Genomic DNA, 19744 nt, shown 5'->3' on the forward strand with positions numbered 1-19744 from the left:
AAGAAAATAGTTTTGATATTTACTTTTAAGAAATGGAAGCTTTAAAGGAAAAAGAAAATTCTAAGAAATTAGGTATAATTAGATCCTGAAAACCCCATTTTATTTTTGTGAAATCTTCTCTAAACTTAGAACTACTGTAAATCATTTTAATGTTTTAAAAAGCCTGAAAACGGTTATCAATACAAAACAGAGACTGATTCAATCTTAGCATCTTCCACTCTCACCCTGTCATCCATATTCTCTTAAGGAGAAAATTGTTCATCCCATCCATCAAAGTTTATAATTACTCAGAGTGTAATTCTAAAATATACTTGATATAAAAGATAAGAGGTCTTATTACAAGCCTACTTACCATGATCATAGGGGAATAGTTCAACTGACATTACCAACACTGCATACCAAAACAGGGTAATGGCTTATAATTATAAGACAAGGGGTCTCATCACGAGCCAACTTGTTCAATTAAATTACAACCAGTGAATGGCATTGTCAACAGCTGGCCACCAAACCAGGACAATGGATTTTTATCTTACAAAATAAGGGAAAAAGGAAAAAGTGATACAAAAATATGGAAACATATCTTTTGGATTCATTCTTTTTAATTATACTCTGAAATGGATGGAATAATGAATGGTCAAATGGTTAAAAGGTAACCCTATCGAGACTATAAACGTTTGCTGGCAGCAGAGGCTCTACCTATGACAAAGGAGTCATTATAAAAGCTAAGTTGGAAAAGTCTTTTGTTTTATCATTACCAACCAATTAAGGTTTACTTAAAACTTAGAATGTATTTAATTTTAACAAGAGAAGGAAATAGCAAAAATAGTTAACATTACTTTCAGAATCTATGATTATCTAGTTATATTAGATTTTCTCTATCATCTAAGCTTTCCAGATTAAGAAAGTTTAAGTATTTTAATTAATTTCTCAGAGATAACTATTTCTCCCAGTGAATCTCCAATTGTTGTGTTGTACAACAACCCCCCCATTTCATATAATTTTTATACAAAATCATAATATGAAATGGGTCCCTTTTAAAATAAACTTAGACGTGTGAATAAATTGGTATTAACCCATCATAAGAAAAACCCTTATCAAAAGACTTAAGGTAAAATGAAATATTTTGAAAGCCTTTTGAATAGAAATAAAGTGGGTCTTTAAAAAATTAAAAAATTCTTTGTTATTACGATAAAGCGATCGGAAGATCGCATATCACAACAACAAAGGAAGCACGCACAAAGACACATCTATTCTCTCCGATCCGAAAAGGCAATCGCAATCGGATATCGGGGAAGTCAAATGGCACAGCACAATGTAATAGAGCCCACCCCTTAATTTCTCCGATGCGATAAAGCTATCGCCATCGGCAATCGGCAATAATAGTCAACACATGATTAAAAGGCATACTCGAATCCTCTGATGCGATAAGGCATATCGCAATCGGCGATCGGCGAAATCACAGTGACATGGTAATAAAACCCGAATCCATTCCCCGACTGTGATGCATTAATAAGGCACATATCTCGAGAGTATATTTAAAAAGTTTGCATGCATCATATCACCTTTCGGTGATCAGAAATGTTTAAAACAAAGCATTAAAGCCTTTCCTTTCACATTACCAATCGCCGATTCGTGATTTACCTCTGATTATCCATTAAAGAAATCTAAGCCACGCTTCAATGAATCATTTGGCATATAAACGACGTGATGGGCATTTAAAACCTCCTTTACCATGATTGACATGTTAAACGGCTAATCAATGAAGCAGTTAAGGGAAGATTTTTCTGTAGATTTTATCCGCGGAAATTTCACTATAATCCATTATCACCTGCTGATCGATGTAATTATTTCATATTTGTCTATAGCATCATTTCTCTGTATCACTTTTTTTTTTATCGCTTGTGCAGAAATCCACTGAAATAAGAAATTTGAAACAAATGGGAAATAGATCAAAGAAATCTGCAGCAGCAGCGACTCCTACAGCAATAATGCAGACAGCCAAGGATTCAGGGCCAAGCAAAAAAGGGTTAATTTCAGACACTATATGCCTTAGCCTTGGAAATACTAGTTGGGAGAGCATTTACAATTTAATTGAAGCAGAGGAGCCTGAGGAAATATCAGAAGAAGCCACAGCTGACTCAACTAGCAAATCGGAAGCATCCCTTAGAGATTTAGCTTGTTCATATTTTCACAGAATAGCAGCACGAGAAAAGATTCTTCCATACACTGACGTAGTGAGATGGGTGGTAGAGGAAATTCCAGTTTCAAATAGAACATTTTGCACAATTGACGGGAGGATTTTTGGCTCCTTTCAACCTGATGATCTAAGGAAAATGTATCACTTGCCTGAACCTAAAAAGAGGTACAATAAAGCCTTCCTTGAAAAATTTGCAAATGAAAACGATACAGAATCAACCCTGATTAAGCAGTGGAGACAGAATCCTGAGAAGCACAAACACGAATCATCAGGTAAGTACTCTATAGAATCATTGTCTTCTCCTTACTGTTATGCCAGGGCTATGATGTGTAGAATGTGGGGGTTACATGACTCTACTAAATTCACTATTGAAATGGTCCCTTTAATGGAAGCAGCAGTCAATAGTTATGTGATGGATTGGGCAAACATATTGTCCGACAAATTAGCCACAACAATTCTTGAATTTAGATCAAATTCATGCAAAACTACCAGGACCATTCCCCCTTTTTATTATAGTGCTTATATTATGGATACTCTCTGTTTTAACTCTGAATATCCGGTACTCGGATGGAGATGGACTCCCCAAGACCCTAAGCCAATCCAAATTTATCATCAGATGTTATGGAAAGCTCACTACAAAGATCATTTGTACAAAATCTGTAATGGTTTTATGTTGCCTATCTACTATGCTATTTTTGATAAACCTGCCCCTAGGATTTCCAAGGAAGCAGGGATCGACTTGACTGTTGTAGGAAATTGGTTCGAAGAAGACAAATTCACCTATATAAGGCTTTTTGGTAGCCTTACAAAACCCCATGTTCTTCCCTTATATGTGCCCGATAAGCTGTTAGCTCGGGAATTGGCCTATCAGATAACAACAGAAGGGACATCCAAAACCCTTAGAAATTCTAAGAAGCAGGTATGGCCTTCATTTCCTTTGAGATGCGGTGTTTACACTCTCCATGATTACAAACATGCAGAAAAGGAAACAGAAAAAATACAAATGCTCAATCTTGCAACAATTCCCAATCGACAATATGATCCAAGAAAAGTTGCCTATAATGTTCTTGAACAAGCCAAACTTACAAAGTTTGATCATGAAAAGGATGAATTTGATGACCTGTTTTCCTCAGCAGAATCATTATTTCAAGTAAAAACATTGGCCAAGATCAGGTATAAAGATGAAGGGCTAGAAGTGTTTAATAGGCTTAGAGAAAAGAGGTTGCAAACTCTGCCTCTGGACTTATTAGCCACTACCCCAGCAATCCAGTCAAGCGAGCCTGAACAGAAAACTATTGACAAACCTCCTGCTGTGGAAAAAATTCCTGAGAAAGGGAAAGAGCCAGAATAGAAGCAACAGGAGAAAGAAAAGGAGAAAGAACAGGAAAAAGGCAGTGAGCACATGGATATAGATACTCAGATTGATCCCAAGCTCCTTAAAGAATGGGAACAGTTCGATTCCATTATAAGCAATCCTGAGAATTCACAGGGTTTTAGTACCCCTGAAATGACAATAGGTCACAAGACAACAACAAGTACGGTTCCAATTGAAGGAACTAGTAGCCTATCCACCAACAAAGATGTAGATATAATTCCAAAGGATCCATCGGATGAAATTGTTTTGCATATAGAAGAAATACCACCTTTAAATGTCTTTTACAGCCCTAAGCATAGGGTTGTAGTAAAAACACAAAGCAAAAAGGGAAGGATTGATCAATCTTCCCTTTTACCTGCATAAACAGAGATGGCTAATGTGGTATGGAAAGAAGAATTTAATCCCTCCGAAGACCTCACAAAACTCTCTCAATATGCTGGGGCTTATTCGGCAGCCACTATGGATAAAGCATCAGAAGTGAGAAATTTACTCAAGGAAAAATATCAGACAATTGTTTCATTAGAGGCACAGGTATCTGAAAAAATAGCAAAGAATAGATCAATTGGAACAGCAGTTAGCAGCGTAGCAGCAAATAAACAACCAACTAAATGAGAAATTGCTCAAGGAGAAGCAGAGGATGGACCAAAGTGCAATACAGAAACAAAAGGAATTATCCACAACATTGGCCAAGCTGAAGACAATGAATGAACAAATGAGTAAAACAAAAGATGAGCAAATCGCTCAACTATCACAACAGGTAGAGAAGTTCAAGAGTTTTCCTCAACCAGCAGAATTCAGGTCCGAGGCTCTCCAGATCAACAAGGCATTGATTAAACAGCTAAATTTACTATGTCATAATATTTCCCTTGCTGAGCCCCTCTTTGAGATTGCTTCATCAATGATTGACAAATCAGTTGATGCTAGGCAGAATTTAGAACAGGCCAATGAGACTTTAACAAGCTTTTTGGCCTAGCAAGAACCAGTGAAGGGAAAGCTACAAATCTGCCTAAAATTCTAGAATCACACAAGGAGATTCTTTTCCTAGAATGGCAGTCACAATTAATGAAATCAGAAAGGGAAACTTCAAGATGTAGTTTGCAACTAGTAATTGATTGAGTTAATTAATGATACTCTTTATTTGTCTAATCTGATTTCACAGTGCACTCCAGGTAAACTACCATCAGCCAAAACATTAGAATAGGCATGCAAACAAGAATTGGACAAGAAGGAGTGATTAATCGCAGGCATCCAAAGTTTAACTTGGGACACCTTTTGGTTCTTCCTAGTTAAACCATACAGTCAAAGGGCAGCACTGAAATGTTTAACCGACGCAATCGGTTACATGATTCCCGAAATTCATGATGCTACGTATTCAGCTCAACTGCATTCTCATCTGAGTCACCCCCCAGAATTGCAACCAATGCTTGCTATCTGCCAGCTAAAGCCAAAGGATGATCAGTCGAAACAGTGAACCAATCTACCAACTACAAGCGAGCCTATTTTAAGGAGATCTTTATGATTTGGTTATACCACCTAATAGCATTTTTATTTCATAATCAGTTAGCTTAGATAGTATTTATAGACCCTTTCATGTCTTTAGAAAGGGTCCTCAATTTTTTTATAAAACTTGGATCGGGAGTCACACTATTGTGCTTCCAATATATATTTATTTATAAAGACTGGGCCTATATTCTAAATTTTAATGAAGAATGATTTGATGAGATATGCACTACTGCTTTTTGTGAGAGTATTTCTAAGTTAGAAGATGGAATCTAAATGTGATTGATATCGGGAGGGATCCAAATTACATATGGTACTATTATCTGTGTCTTTTCTCCATTCTTTTATATGAATCATCATTTATTCAATCTTGCTATCATTGGATATATGTATTTGTTTTAACAAAAGTCCTTATACTTATCACTATTGAATGTTTAAGGCATGTTATACTTTCAATCATATTTATGTCAACGATACATGAAGAATCGTGTAATAATGTTTTAATGATTAATTTGTTCAACTATTTGAACAAAGTAATTATCATATGAATGAATGTCTTTGTTTGTCAATAGAGTCATCTATATGCCTATTTATAAATAAAGATCATCAAAATTTACACTAAAGTGGAAATTTCCCGGGATAGATTAGTTGTTTATTATTTTGCACTTTTGAATGAAACATCCATCCATTATCATTAGATAGTAGGAAATCAACCACTTATCCATCCTATTTACAAATCATTGGGAAACTGGTCCCATTATATCCAATCGGAGCCACCACACCAAACGGAAAAGGAGTTGTCTTTAAGGTCCGGACCGGGTGGTTTTCCCCGATGTTGATGCAGCAATTTTCGAGGCATCAATAGGAACCCATCACATAGGAATCTCTATAAATCTGACCACATAACAGTGATCAAATCAATTTATATTAATGTCAAAATTCTAAACATTATGCCAAGGTTATGTAAGAATTTTCCAACCCTTTTTCATTCTACAAAACTTGTCTTTATAGAAAAGACTACAAATTACAACATGTTTCTAGCATATTCTTAATTACAAACTTCTAAAAATAACAACGTATATGTAAATACATGCACATAAAACATATTTCCAATCCTATCTGTATCTAAATCATAACAACATGCTACAACTATGACTGGAAAACAGGGTCAAAATGGTGACTGATCTTTTGCCTCATTCGTTGGAACTTGTGCTTTGTCATCCCTCCAAAAATATCTTATGTTGAACAACTCCTCCTTTTGGGATTCCTGATCCGATAATATTGACAATCTTGTTGTTATCCATTTGAATCTGAAACACAATAGTATCGTTGACAGGCTAGATGTTAGCAATTTTATAGAACTAATTGCCAAAAATGCGCTCACAATGGAAATGTCATTGCACCTTCACCTTTACCATTGCAAATCACTGATAGATGGGTTATCGACCTGCAGAATAAAAATTTCATTTTGACAGTGGGAAATAAAAAATGTATGATAAAAAATAAACTAGCTAAATGTGCTAGCTTCCTCCAGCAAGATGTCAACATTTTTCCTCCTTTGTCTCTTACTCCTCTGAACCTCGAAAGTAACCATTTTCTTTGAGTCTTTGGTTTTCTTTGGTCTCTTTGAGCTTGTATTCTTCTCTTGGTTTATGATCAGTTCCTTATGATGAGTTTTATCTACATCTATGATCTCCTTTTCTAGCTCAAGATCCTGTTTCAACTTTATGTTTAGTCTCAGTATGTTCCATGGCCTGGTGTGGGGTCTATTTCCACCTTTAAACATCTCAGCTAAGGTGGGTTCCTTCTCAACTATTGTCTTCTCAACTTCAGGCTCAATCATTTTTCCCTTTTATTTCTCTATTTCATCACTACCTTCTTTTTCTGCAGATATAGGGACAATGGGAGGAGAATCAACCTTTGATTTTTGTATCCCATCACTTCTCCTAGTATAAACTTTAGGTAATTCTAGAACCAAAGGGGGAATTTTTTCTACCTTTAGCTAGCTCCTTGTTTGTATAGATGATGTCCCCTGAGATTGTTAGGATATTCCGACACATAGGATATAGTTAAGTTCAACTTGGTCTAGTATAGAGTTAGGTTAGAGTTAGGTAAAGTGTGTTTCTTTACCGTTGTACATTTTGTAACTTACAATCCGACGGTCACGATATGTAGTGATCCGACGGTTCACTCTCACCTCGGTATTACCGACACTTGATCCGTGGCTTGACACCCGATTGGTCCATGAGTTCTATTTAAAGCGCATGGAGGGTCATTGTTCGGGTAATCCGTGCATGAGAGAAGCTTATGTAAATTTTCATTCTTTGATTAATAAATTGTCTGTACCCACGTTGGGACAGGCCGTGGACTGTTTCCCTCCTTGCACTCTGAGGGTTTTAACCACGTCAAAAATACTGGTGTATTGATTTGAGATCTGGTTGTGAGCGGTGTCCTTTTGGTATTCTTCTGTGGAACTTACCCTGTAAATTCCTACATGGTATCAGAGCTATTTGAGGGCCGCGTCCGTTGGTGATCCAAATCTGAAGCCGGTAGAACTGCATGCGGCTGTCGTTTCCTAGATCTGTTGTTTCTGACTGCTTTCGGGCCGAGAGGACTGCTCTGTTGCATTCGGAGCATCTGTTTCAGTGAGGAACCCCTTTCGTTTCACGCGAAAAGGTTTCCGGTAGCCCTAGCTGCGTCATTTTTCAGATCGGGAGGTATACAGTGTTTTTTTTGCAGTTTACTGTCATTTTCTCTCTGCTTATTTCGGTTTCGGTTTATTTAGCCTTTTCTTTCCCGGATCTATACCTTTCATTTCTGCGTATGCTCTTTGCCCTGCGACTCTGTGCGATCTGGGCAAATCAGAAACAGAAAGAAAGGATTTTTCTCATGCGTATGCTCTTTTCCCTGCACCTTAGTGTGATCTCGGAAAATCAGAAACATTGAGGAAAATATTTAGTTTTTCGGCTAAAAGCTAACTTTGAGATTTTTTTTAAAATTTCTAGTTTTTTGGCTAAAGCTAACTTCGAGCCGTAAGGTTCGTTTTTCTTTGGATATTCGTGTTGGGTTTTGTGTTTTGTGTTTTGTAGGGGAAAAGAGTCTTCCCAAGGCAAGCACGCAAATCGAGCCCCCCCCCCCCCCCCTCTCTCTCTCTCTCTCTCTCTCTCTCTCTCTCTCTCTCTCTCAAATCTTTTGTATAGATCAATTGGTTCAAAGACCTTTTAAGAGAGTAGAGGTCTTGGGTTCAAGTCTCCATTTTGTGGGGGCGGATTTTTTTCATTCCCGCACATTCGCGCACTTTGCCAGCAACGTCAACAATTTTTTTTAAAAAGCCATAACTTCTTCATCCGGAAGCCTTTTTCAGAACCGTTTTTTTTAAAACCGCCTATTTTTTCGAGATCTATCCATTGGACCACTCACTTTCAGCATCTTCAGCTTCAGTTGTTTTTCAAAAATGGAAAGTCCATGCCAAGTCATTCTTGACAGCACTAACTACTTCCAATGGGTCGCCTACATGGGAGATTTACTTAGAAGTAAAGGTCTCTTCAGAATAGCCACAGACCAAGAGAAGAAACCCAAAGATGAAGACAAGGCCGAAAAATGGGAAAATCGACAAGATCAAGCACGTGGCTTGATAGGAATGTCTGTTTCTCCTGATCTTAGATTCCACATTGCAGAAATTGAAACTCCTCATGAAGCATTAGAAAAACTTGCTAAAGTTTTTGGGATTAAAAATGAAATTAGATCCCATCAACTTGAAAATGAGCTGCTTACTTTGGATCCTAATAATTTTTCTTGCATTGAAGATTTCTTGTCAAAATTCAAGAACCTTAGATATCTCTTGGAAGGTGTTAAAGTTAAGAAAGATGATGGTAACCTTATTTATTCCATCCTCACTAAGTTAGGACCAGCCTACTCTGTATTTGTTTCCACTTTCCATTCTACCAGGGAAGCTTTCATTTGTCAAGGCAAAGACTACAAGCCCCCTTCCTTTGACTCCTTTTGTGATTCCTTAATAAGAGAACAAGAAAAACTCTTACACCTTGGTCTTCTTAATCTTGGAAACTCTTCCACAAAAGCGTTAGCCGCCCAGCAGTATCCAAATTCAAAGAATCCTAAGAAGTCTTATCCTCAAAGGAATGGTCCTAAACCAACTCAGCCTCAAGATGAAAGATCATTTCAGCAATATGATAAGCCCAATAAAAACAAATGGAAGAAGACTGAAAGACATTGTAACTTTTGTAATCGAGATGGCCACTTAGAATCTAAATGCTTTAAGAAGATGGAAGCCTTGGAAGCCGCAATGAAGAAACATAACATCCATCTGGAGCCTACTTCAACTTCAACTTCCGGAACGGCATTTTCTGCATGTCATCGTCAATCATCTCAGTCTAGTTATGCATTAAATGTATCTTCTTCTTCTTCTCATTCTCATGAGTGGCTCATTGATTCTGGAGCCTCTTGTCACATGGCCAAAAACCAAGCCATGTTTTCTTCTTTAAATGATTGTAACACCAAAAATATATATGTTGGTGATGATAGATCTCTTAATGTTGTAGGGACTGGAACTGTTCATCTAGACAATGGTCAGTTCAATGATGTATTATGTGTTCCAAACTTATCCTGCAACCTTCTATCTGTCTATCAGATAACTCATTCAAGTGAAGGTAAAATCGTTGAATTTTCACCTCATGATGTTGTAATCAAGGATCTAAAAGATCCTAAACAGATTCTAGCTACTGGTCTTGCTGATGATTCCAAAAGGTTGTATAAGTTTCACAACTTTGGGTCATCCCATCTTCCCTCAGTATTTGTTGCTCATAATGATGAAGTGAGCAAACTTTGGCATGAGCGGTATGGTCACTTAAACTATCGCTCCCTTCAGCATCTATGTAAAGAAAACATGGTGACAGGTCTTCCTATGGTATCTTGCAAAGATGGTGTTTGTTCCGGATGTGTACTCGGAAAACATCATCGGGACAGTTTTGACAAACGTGCCTCTTGGCACGCCTCAGCCCCTTTACAGCTTGTGCACAGTGATTTATGTGGTCCTCTTCCTGTTGCTTCATTCTCTGGCTGCAAGTACTTCTTAACTTTCATTGATGATTTCTCTAGACGCACTTGGGTATACTTCTTAAAACTCAAGAGCGAAGTATTTACCACCTTTTTGGCCTTCAAAGCATTCGTTGAAAAACAATCTGGACATCAAATTCTTAAGCTAAGAACTGATAATGGTGGAGAATATGTTAAAAATGCATTCATCACCTTTTGCACCGAAAATGGAATTCAAATGCAACATACTGTTCCATACACTCCACAACAAAATGGTGTAGCTGAAAGGAAAAATCGCACTTTAAAGGAAATGGCTAATTGTATGCTGCAATCTAAAGGACTCAGTCTTAGTTTTTGGGCCGAAGCAATTAATTGTGCAAATTATATAATCAATCGCACTCCTACTAAGGTTCTAGAGAATATCACTCCAGAAGAAGCTTGGAGTTCCATTAAACCAGATGTAAGTCACTTTCGTGTGTTTGGAAGTGAAGCATGGGCCCATATTCCAGATGAAAAGCATAAAGCCTTAGAACCTAAGAGTGAGAAATGTACTTTTGTTGGATATTCTGAAGATGTAAAAGGCTATAGACTTATTCCATTTAAGTCCAAAAATGTTATCATTAGAAGAGATGTAAAATTTGATGAAAATAAATCGGCCTGCGAGCCTAGTCCGGCGGATGTGCCACCTCTTCCCATCTCTTCTATCTTTGAAAACATTTCTTCTTCTGATGATGAAAGCGAGGATGATAATCCTTCCCCACCTTCTCAGGATCCTCAACTTCCAAGATGGGTCCGTGCTACTCGGGATGCAGCAGGTGATCTTGCCGGTGATCCTACAGATCAGCGACGTACACGTTCTCAGTTTGAAAGAGCCTCTTCTTTACTGGCTCAAGCTCCAGTAAATCATGATCCTGACACTTTTGCAGAAGCTTCAGGCCATCCACATTGGGAAACAGCTATGAATGAAGAATATCATTCATTGATGACAAATGATACATGGGATCTTGTTCCTCTACCAAAGGGACGCAAACTTGTTAGATGCAAATGGGTTTACAGAACCAAGTATGGACCAGATGGGAAAGTTGATAAACATAAAGCTCGTCTAGTTGCTAAGGGCTTTTCACAGGTTGAAGGCATTGACTACACTGAAACCTTCTCTCCAGTTGCCAAAATGAACTCTATCCGCCTTGTTCTTTCCCTTGCTGCCTCTTTAAAATGGGAAGTCCATCAAATGGATGTTAAATCTGCCTTCTTGCATGGGGACTTGCAGGAAGAAATCTATATGGAACAACCCATTGGCTTCATACAAACAGACTCCAGCCTCGTTTGTCGCCTTAAGAAATCCCTTTATGGCCTCAAGCAAGCTCCTCGAGCTTGGTATGCCAAAATGGATAGCTTTCTTTTAGAATCTGGCTTTTCTAGGTGTCATTCTGACAATACTGTCTACACCAAGAAAGTGGGCAACTCTCTCATCATCCTTGTTCTTTATGTTGATGATCTTATTCTTACTGGTAGTGATCCCAACCTTATAAACCATGTGAAGTCCAGCCTTAAAAAGAAATTTGAAATGACAGACTTAGGACACTTACACTATTTTCTCGGTCTTCAAGTCTTGCAATCCCAAGAAGGTATTTTCCTTTCCCAGTCCAAGTATGCTTGTGATATTCTTCGTCATTTTCACATGGAAGACTGTAAGCCATCCCCTTCTCCCTTTCAGTCTGGAGTCAAACTTTCAGTCTCTTGTACTTCTCCTGAAGTTGATGCTACCTTATACCGTCAACTTGTCGGAAAACTCTTGTATTTAACCCATACTCGTCCTGATCTTTCCTTTGTTGTTGGCCTTGTTGCTCGTTTTATGCAAAACCCCCGTGAAAGTCATTGGAAAGCAGCTAAAAGAATACTTCGTTATGTTCGAGGTACAATACAGTTTGGGATTCATTACAGTGCCAAAGCAGCTCCTCTGTTAGTTGGTTTCACTGATTCTGATTGGGCTGGTGACCTTGATGATCGGAAGTCTACTGCCGGTTATGTCTTCACTCTTGGTTCAGGACCTATTACATGGGCTTGTAAGAAACAGGCTGCCATTTCTCTTTCGTCAGCAGAAGCAGAGTATCGTGGTGCCGTGGAAGCTAGTAAGGAAGCCTTGTGGCTTCGTCAGATCCTATCAGAGTTTGGCTTTGAGCAGCAGCATCCAACCACACTTTGGTGTGATAATCAAAGTGCCATTCAGCTATGCAAAGATCCAGTCCAGCATCAGCGCAGCAAACACATTGAACTACACATGCACTTCATCAGAAAGCTCATTCATGACCATGTTCTTGAAGTGCAATATTGTCCAACGGATGATCAGGTTGCAGACATCTTCACAAAGGCTCTCACAGAGGCGAAGTTCACTAAACTTCGATATATGCTTGGAGTTCAGGAAGTTGTCACTAAGGGGGGATAGGCTCTAGTGCCTCCTTCCTTCTCCTATTGTGTCATATTTGTAAATCCTTCAATCCTATCCCAAGTTGTTCTTAAGGGGGGATGTTAGGATATTCCGACACATAGGATATAGTTAAGTTCAACTTGGTCTAGTATAGAGTTAGGTTAGAGTTAGGTAAAGTGTGTTTCTTTACCGTTGTACATTTTGTAACTTACAATCCGACGGTCACGATATGTAGTGATCCGACGGTTCACTCTCACCTCGGTATTACCGACACTTGATCCGTGGCTTGACACCCGATTGGTCCATGAGTTCTATTTAAAGCGCATGGAGGGTCATTGTTCGGGTAATCCGTGCATGAGAGAAGCTTATGTAAATTTTCATTCTTTGATTAATAAATTGTCTGTACCCACGTTGGGACAGGCCGTGGACTGTTTCCCTCCTTGCACTCTGAGGGTTTTAACCACGTCAAAAATACTGGTGTATTGATTTGAGATCTGGTTGTGAGCGGTGTCCTTTTGGTATTCTTCTGTGGAACTTACCCTGTAAATTCCTACAGAGATGAGGTCTCCTATTCGGTATTTTTTGGTTGCTTAACCTTCTTCTTACTACCTATTTTCCTACCCTTTTCGGTTTTGGAGGATGTGGTTTAAACCCTCCCCAAAGAAAAAATTGTTCTAAGGTCCTTCCATATTTTTTTAATTGGATTTCAATTAACCGTTTTATTATACCCTTATGATATATGAAGTGGGAGGATAAATTTTTTATTTCTTTGACTCTATCAGACATATGTTTCAAGTTTTCCAATAGAAAATAAGGGGTAATGATTCTTATCTGACCTGCTATGTGAGAAAAAAATTAGAAGTGATAAATATTTAGTCGATTGTAGAATCCATTGCAGATAAAATATGATTGGGTGATCCATAGGAGACAATGCCATTCTTCCTTTAACCAGGACCTCTTCACACTTGAATGCCAATTCATTTATTTAAATTCATCTTTCAGAAAAAAGGTACATCAACACTAGCTAAAACATGACATCTGAATGCTCTCTCTCCATTTGTAGAAAAACTTGCGACTTCAAGGATCATCTCCTCTATCACCTGAATTGTAATTCCCCCAATAGTCACCTACTAACCATCAAAGCCTTTAGTAAATGTTGTAGCAACTTTGTCATGGTAACTTATACAACGATTGAAAATTTTCTCCCATCCTACTTCCCGAAACCGCTGCTAGATTTCAGGATAAACTTCGAGTATGCCAGGTGCTTTAGGCTTGCTCTTGTTCAATTTTCCACTCCTTCCCATGTTTCACACTACCAAGAAAAACACAAGAAATGTGATTGCGATTTGATCCTTGATATTTGGGGAACATTTAAGAACCCATTCTCATTTAGCATAAGAAAACAACACCTCAATCATGGGTTACTCAGGTATTACTAAATGGGTAACTTATTCCATATTGTGTTAGGCTACTCATCATTATAATGAACTTGACAACTAATTTGAAAAACTATTAACATGTGATCATAATTTGTTAAACCCACATTACCTCTTGGCAGAAAAATTCAACAATACATCACGTGATCTTACCATCCGACTCACCAATGCGTGTTTGATCCATGATTTCTCCTTTTCTGACGTAGATTATGTCAACGCAATATAAGACAAAAAAATAAATTTCTCCCTTTAGTTCTGATACCTTGGATGTCACAAAATTTTAAAATTTCAAAACTACAATAATGTTGACACTCCCATTGTTAGCACTTTAACCCTATTTATTACAAAGTTGCATTGACACTCCCATTGTTAGTGCTTTAAAAAATTATAATATAAAAAATTTGATAAAAATACCAAATCCACCGAAATAGTTCCATTTCCTTAGTAGAGATGAAAACGACATACATCATAAACATTTGAAAAATAGTCTTACAATATCCACGGCATATGCATGAAAGCGTGCTGGCTCAATGGGCTTATGAATAAAGTAAAAGTTCCAAGATACATCAAGAAAATGAACACCACTAGCCCCAATAGTGGAGCATTAGTGCAGTCACTTGTTCCTCCAAAATAACTATCTTTCTCTCTAATTCCTAGTAGGAGAAGCCAAGGTGAAAAGTGCTTTACATGAGCAATGATCGTGTATCTATAGCAAATGGGGTGACCATTCACCTCCCTTGTGACTCTTGAACTAGCCTCATGATTGTTTGACTTCTCAATGACCTTTCAACTTCCTACATGACTTTTCGTATTACATCGATGACACTTGGACTTCCACTTTACATTACATTTCTATGATATTGAATTTACATAATCCATAAATGATATGATACATAATGACTCGTGACAGGACATGACATGATATTGATGACATGGATTGCATGATTATGTGGTAGTGCCAAGATGTCCTTCTCGCTACTTTTTCGTCAATAAAAGATGTATTCAATATTTGTTCTTCGTGAAAGAAATGAATTTTTCTTCATATCTTCCCTCCAAAGGGTTGTGAATCAGATGGAGTCTTCATGTGGTCTTGATATTTGGTCTTTTGTTGTAATCAAATGTTCCTTCATCTTCTTACCTGATGATCGTCTTATCTCGTTAGCTCCTTAGGTGTCTTCTCGAAAGGTCTCCTTCTCCATCTTGTTAATTTTCATCCTATCATGACATAATAGAATATCTATGACTACAATCCACCCATGACAAGATGACACTAGTCTAATAAACCCCTAACCTAAGATGTTTCATGAAATCACTTGTTAGGGCTAGACTTGGTGACTAGTTGAGTGTCTAAATCATAGATTGTGAAATTCCAAAGGCCAAGGTCTGGGAATGAGGCTTGATACTACACAATGCACAATTCAAGATGTTGGAATTAATGGTTCCATGTCATGTGTAGGTGTCATTGTGAGTCCCTAGGCCTCAATCTAGAAGGTGTTGATTCCTATGTATGAGTCATAGTGATGATCTAGATTTGTGGAAGTAAGTGTATTATGTGCTATATATTGAACTGTTGTGAACAATAATAAAATTGTGTGTGATTGATTTGTGTTGCGTGCAACCATTGTCTCTTTCACTTCTCTCTTTAAGTTGCTATCATGGTGTCAGAGCTAGATATGGCATGATTCCCTCACGGGAAGGCCAGGAAAATGTGAGAGAGTCTTGAGTGTTATTGTTCTTTACATAGATAGATTAATATAGGTCTGTGATAGTTGGATTTTATTATGAGCTTTATTTCTACAACTTCAGAAATATACAAAGCACTTCCTAGCATTGCATGTGGCAGTGGCACATGAAGTGGCATAAAAGTTGTACATCCTATTTTGAAAGGAAGAGGGTTGCGACATTCTCACGATTATGGATCTACATCATGGATATGTGTGAAGAGGCAGAGGAATTTTGGGATTCGTTGTACACAGTTCCAAAAAGCCTCACAACGGGACCATGTAAAAAATTGGAGTGCTCATTAAAATATCTGGGAGAGGTGTATTGTCTTTTTTTTGGCACAAACCCTTGACGGACTTGACTTGCAAAGGAGATAGCTGATATATCCACTTGGATGGTTAGATACTGTCATCAAAAGCAAGATTGTGCTCAAAATATTGAAGGGAAGAAATGGTACAAAAACCATGTGGGATTCCATCGAGACCTAGGTTTTGTCAAATTTTGAGTGGGATTATTCCCTACACAATTCTCATGTCTAGAGTTCATGCTCACATACCCTCTTTAAAGAAAATTCAAGCACAATCTATTCATGGTTTGGGAGTGGATTGCTTCAGAAGAATTCCACCTGTGGCATCGTCATTGGTCTCACTTCTCTGCATGGAAAATTATTTACATACACATGTCAATGACCAAGAACTTTTAGTTATCAATATATGGCTAGGTAGCATTTCTTAGAATACCATAGTGGTGAAGAGAAATGTCTCAGATCTTGGATATTTCTCGAGGAATATAAAAAAATTGGAACGCGTCATTTAGGAAATATTTTTAGAAAGTGAAGCAGAGTAATTCCTAGAGTGTGAGAAATGGCAGGAAGTAGTAAATCAGCCGATGGTAAGAAATCAGTTTCTCAAAGCTTTGTGGTCGTTCTCTAGTTCTGTGTAAAGGGTATTGCTAGGTTTCAAAGGCCAAAAGGTTGGGCGGAAAGTATTACCTATGAGTTTGTGGAGGATCTCCTTGAATATTTGGATAGTAGATTTGTTTTGTTGTGTAAATCTACTCGGGAATTTTGGAGATCATTCAATCCCATGCTTCAGGTTCAACCACGGTCCAAGAAAACCTTAATCTTGAATATGTGATATGCAAATTAGATGAAATCAATGGGTTTTTTTTTTTTATTTCAAATTTTCTGTAGATAGGTCTTGCCTAAAACTCAATTCTCATCATCCTTTGTGAGAACGACGTTAATCCTAATGTTCTTGTTGTCATTTCTAGGCAAAGAAAGGATCAAATTCCATAGAGGTCTTTTCGGTCAACTCCATATTAATCTTGGCTAGTGGGAAGTAGATGTTATAGTGAGTTATTTTCCAAGTGTAATGTGTGAAAAAACAAATGAAGAACCAATTATAGAACAGATTAACATATTTTCAAATTGGTGGTTCTTGATGCATACGGTGACAAAAGAACATATCACTCATTTGATTATGTACAGTATGTTATAAGTTGGTGGCATCATGTGGATCCAGGAACATCAACTTACAGGTTAATTTGATTATATGTTTAAAAGGTCACATTGTAAAATTGACTTTTAAATACATTCAGTACCTATACATCCTTCCTAGATAAATGGGGAATATAATGGAAGACCATGTGTTCAACAAATGGAGGTATGTCCATAGGATGGTTCATTATCTAGACTAAAACATAGTGCTCCGGGAGGTCAAGAAGCATCAATGGTGCAAAGTATGTCAAAGATGGTCTGAAGCGGTTATGTTATAGATGGAGATCAAGTGACAGCTCGAAGATGTGGTGGTGAGGAAAGAGTGGTGTTTGTAAGATTCCAAAGTGCATGTGAGTGCTGATGAAGACTAGTGAGACATATATGTGTCTTTAATGTTTTTAATCTAAGCATTAAGGGAGGGTGTTGGAAGTAATTTTTCCATGTCATGTGTAAGTGTCATTGTGAGTCCCTAGGCCTCAATATAGAAGGTATTGATTCCTATGTATGAGTCATAGTAATGATCTAGATGTGTGGAAGTAAGTGTATTATTTGCTATATATTGTAACTGGTGTGAACAATAATAAAATTGTGTGTGAATGATTTGTGTTGTGTGCAACCATTGTCTCTTTCACTGCTCTCTTTAAATTTCTATCACGGGATGGCCAGGGTCGAAAGATTTCTCAATTAAGGGACTCAGGACTTAGATTGGGGGCTTGAGCCTTGAGATTGTGTAGTGCCCAGTTTCAAATGCCTGGGATGAGTGAGTGCACAATGGAGGAACTCAAGAGGTCAAGCTTGACGCTTGAAGTTTCCTAATGGGAAGTTTAGGCAGGAGAACACGATGGAATATTTCGGACTTGAGAGATTCAAGGCCTAAGGCTTGAGGCTTTAAGTTTCCCAATGCGCAGTTTGGAGGAATAGAGGCCAAGTGATTGCACAATTCAAGATCTCAAGGTTGAGGCTTGATGCTTGAGACTGTGCAATGCTCAAATAAGGTTGGATGGAGGCAAGGGTTGTGCAATTCTAGAGCTCAAGGACTAGGACTGAGCACTGAGACTGCATAGTGCATAGTTCCAAGAGGAAAGGTCAGGGCCCAAGCGTTGAGACTGTACAATGTATAGCTCAATAAGGCTGAGTGAATTGAAGTTTCCTGTGGGATCAGTGAGGCTCAAGTGAGCAGAGACAAAACTAAATCATGATCACACACTCGGAACAGTCGATGACACAATATTTATCACTCAAAAAACAATAACAACATGATTCCCTAAATGCAACAACAATGCAACATTACTCTCTAAGTGTGACACAAAAGATACACTTTGCGACGACAGTGAATATGCTTGTGCGACAATGCATGAAAATTTTGGAATGAGTATAAAATATGTCCACATGACTAATAGGACTCATCAACACCAAAATTACCCCTTGAAACAAGCCAAAACTTGACTTTACATGATAGGCGACACTTCCCATGCCAAAATATGACATTTGCTATATAAAGAGAAAAGTGCAAACGACACTTGCGATATGCTAATGATGGTAAAAACAACACATGCCAGAGCCAAGATAAAATGAAAATGACACTAATTAAGAATGTTCTCATAAACTTGTGTCATAATAAGCATGTGCGAGTAGGTGACTTTAACACTTCTGATCCAAGAGGGACCTCAAAGACTTAGCAAGGCATAAGTCAACCAAGAAGTGACTATGGAATGACCGATTTCAAGATCCTTAATAGGCTCCAAAATTCAAGTGTAGGCAAAATTTTGGAGTGTGTTTGTCGTAGAAAAAAAAATGCATTAAGGGACACTCAAATTCAGTGATCAGCACATACAGGGGTGACATTTCTAGCTGGAAACACCATGGACACCAAAAATCAAAAGCTTTCATAAAGTTCAAGTTAAAAAATTGGACTGCATGGTTGCACCTGTACTAGAAATTAACGATTGTGCAATTGTTTCTTCAATAGTAGCATGGTCACGGAAATTTCCATTCAACACCTTAGGTCATAAACTTGCTTGAGCAACACTCCAAATATTGACATGATGGGCTGACAAATTTGAGCCTTGGTCCCAAAGAAGCCTTAAAGGCAAGGAATTGGTAGCTCTTATCTCATTTATGAGGTGAACCACCACATTGATGAGCCAAGGGGAGGAGGAGTGTCCAAGAAACTCTATAAATACAAGTTCTAGGAGAGCCAAGAAATAAGAAGAAGAAAAGCATTGTTATGCTGCCAAAATTTCTCCCTATGCAATCAAGAATTTCATTGAGAAGAGGATTTCACTATTGAGACTTCATACTTATTTGAGAGAGAGAGGAATCTTGCAAGGAGATTGAGGAAAGTAACTTCCTCATTGAGGATATTTTAGCACCATTTCTCAACAAATTATCTCCAAGTGTCTTTAATTAATCTATTGTATGTCTTCTACATTCAGTATTCAATAAAGGGAGCCCTTTTCCATTAATTTATTGATATGTTTGCTCCATTGAGCATTGTTCATGTGTTTATTTCTTAGTTTTTAGTTTGTGTTTATAT

The sequence above is a fragment of the Pinus tabuliformis genome, chromosome 4_2 (assembly GCF_031772625.1).
Source record: "Pinus tabuliformis cultivar Carrire ecotype Pingquan chromosome 4_2, CPIR1, whole genome shotgun sequence".
Classification (NCBI taxonomy): domain Eukaryota; kingdom Viridiplantae; phylum Streptophyta; class Pinopsida; order Pinales; family Pinaceae; genus Pinus; species Pinus tabuliformis.